Raw genomic sequence first — 3,105 nt, 5'->3', positions numbered from 1 at the left:
TACAGAAGAAATCTTTTCCTTTCTTGACCTGACCTCCTGCTGTCCTCATTTCCTTTATAAAAAAATTTTTAAAAAAAATTAAGGATAAAGGGTCACAGGAAATAGCTGAAGGGGGCGAGGGGCAGGTATAGGGAGATCTTAAAGAACAGAAAAGCAGTCTCAGGCAGCTAATGTTTGCTTTTTGGCATGAAAGTGATCAGATCCTATCTGGATGTTCTTTTCTCTTACCTTTATCTAACACTTATAATAATTACAAGTAAGCACTTTATATGTGGAAGGCATGATTACTTTCTCTGAGGAGCTCGTAGTGTTTGGCCAGGTCTCTATTTTTTAAAGAAATTGTTTTAAAAATATTTCTGCAAAGAAAGCACAAGTGAGGTCTCTTTTTCTAAAAGCTGGGGGCATAAAGAACATGAAGAGGCCATGTCAAAGAACATGCTCACAGATTCAACTCTAGAACTAAAATGAGTGTGTGTGTGTGTGTGTGTGTGTGTGTGTGTGTGTGTGTATTTGAATGTCTCTCTATTTCTGTCTTTCCATCTCTCAGTGTTAGGATTTCACTGCTTCTGTGCCTGTCTAACTGTTTTCCCACTTTCAATCATTCACCAACCAAACCTTGGCAAAGCTAATTTTCCCTTCTCTTACCCTATACTTTTTGAATTGTCTTTACCAGTTTATATTATATAAGCCACAGGTCTTAGTCTTCATCCTGAACCTTGGAGTCTACTTCACTAAAATATGGTAAATTTAGATGAATATATTTGGTCTGATGGTTCAAAATATCTTGACATGCATGGCAGTTTAACAGCAATTTCAGATAGAGTAGTAGGGGAGAGACGTCTGATGAAGAAAGAGAGGTTGTAGATATGTGGTAGTGGTTTTTATAGACTATCATAAGAAGTATCTAACTTCCACCATGACCAAGGCAAAGGGCAAAGGGATGATCCTGTACCCTCAACTTCTACACAGTCACCAAATCTTTACTGAGTACTAGTAAAGCTCCAGATACTGTGCTGAACCATATACAGAATACAAAAACATCTTGAGCCATATTCTATCCACCTGAACTTTGATATGCTGTACAACAGAAGATAAAGGCATACAAACATGCCTATTTATAAAGTGAAATGAGTTATAGTAAACTATAAGTTTTTTAAAAATTATGAAAGTATGGAAAATAAAGTAGCCATATTCATTCATGTATATATAATTTGTCTTTTAGGCTGCCTTAATAGAAAAATCTGATATCATCTGTATAATTTTCAGGCAATGGAGAGCAGCAAGGAAAGTCATAAAATATAATTCTCTCTGGATCATTCTTATACCCTCAATATTGCCCTCTCATTTGAAGGTCACCTTGCCCTGTTGCCTGATGGTCATTTCCCAAACCTGGAAATTCTCACTAGTACTTGTGGATAGACTGGGCCATTCAGCAGTGTCATAAGTATATCCTTGTCAATAACACCGTAACAAGTTTTGTTTTTTTTTCTTTTTTGACTGAAGAACAGTGAAAGAGATGAAGCACTAGCTCTATGGGTCTGTGCATTGATAGTTCTCATCTACCAGTAGTCATTTAATTGAAGAGATATCTTTTAATTAATAGAAAAGTGACTGGCAAAGTTTATTAGTAATATATTAACATAAAATGTCAATTCTCAATTTGTAAGTGATATTGTGAAAAGTGGGAGATGATTAATTTCTGACTTGATCAGTAACACTTTAGTAATCAAAAGTTGTGAGACATTCTGAAATAGCCACTTGTAGAAGTTAGGCAATGTAAATGTCTCTCAATGTTCTTGCAAGTGTTTTTGCTCAGACTTGTGCATATGACAAACTGGTTGACAACATGCTAAAGTCGGAATGGATTTATACCAATGAAGTGCTGAGAACTGAGATAGGATTTCTTTGAGAGGAAAGATATCAATCTGGTATTGTACAACTAGTAAGAGAAGAATTTCAGCCAAAGGAAAGAAAATTGTATTATCTCATGCAAATTGTGGTACCACGGTTTATGCTGGATAACTGTGATTTTATTCCTTTGACGAAGAAGCTCCTCTTTCAGATGCAAGTTTTTGAATCTTTTGGTTGAGTTTCTAATTCTGAATGTTCATAAAGAATTCAAAAATGTAAAAAAGGACCAAAAAAAACTAGGAGAATTTTTTCTAGTAAACAGTTGAATAAGTGGTCAATTTGATATTATAAGATGTAATAAAGTACCATGGCCTTAAGAGTTTAAGCACTGAGTAGATTTTCCTCTAATCAATATAGAAATTAATTATTTCATAAATTTCTCTTGAATTCCAACAATGGTCATTATGACACTCCTTATTGACATTAAAATCATCCTAAAAATTTCAATCATATGATATCCTTACCCAGTTCTACCATGGCTGAGAACTACGTGCCTACATGCAACATGTCTCTTCTTTGGAGTCATCGGTCCGGATCAGCTGCAAGAAAAAAAAGTCACAGTATGAATAAAGCAAAATACTCACACATGCACATTTGATTTGTTGAGTTTAAATTGATCCTGACAAAAAGAAGTAAAATTTATACTTTCGAGTGTTTTACGAATAAATACCTTGAACACGAATCGAACCCTTGCTAAAATTCATTGTTTCATTATAAATGCATCTACGAAGGACTTTATATATTTATTGATCTAGTTGTTTTTTTAAAAAAATTGGTCTATGACCAAAATCTCATATATCCAATCATTAAATAGCCTATGCTGTCCCAGTGGTTATCAATCTATACAAGAGGGAAAAATTCAACATAGTGGTAATGTATTGAGGTTGTCCAGAGAAACAGAACCAGTAGGAGATTTTATATATATATATATATACACACACATACATACATACATATGAATCGGCTCATTCAGTTATGGAGGCTGAGAAGTCCCATGATCTGCCATCTGCAAAGCGAAAAGCCAGGAAAGCCTGTTGTATAATCCAGTCCTAGTCCAAAGGCTTGAGAACCAGGAGTACACATGTCTGAGGGCAGGAGAAGATGGATGTCTCAGCTCAAGCAGAGTACAAATTCTCCCTTCCTCTCACCCTTTTTATTTTATTTAGGCCCTCAACAGATTGGATGATGCATTGG

This window comes from Pteropus alecto, unplaced genomic scaffold (assembly GCF_000325575.1).
Source record: "Pteropus alecto unplaced genomic scaffold, ASM32557v1 scaffold76, whole genome shotgun sequence".
Classification (NCBI taxonomy): domain Eukaryota; kingdom Metazoa; phylum Chordata; class Mammalia; order Chiroptera; family Pteropodidae; genus Pteropus; species Pteropus alecto.
The sequence above is the reverse complement of the archived record's forward strand: the minus strand, read 5'-3'. Positions refer to the sequence as shown.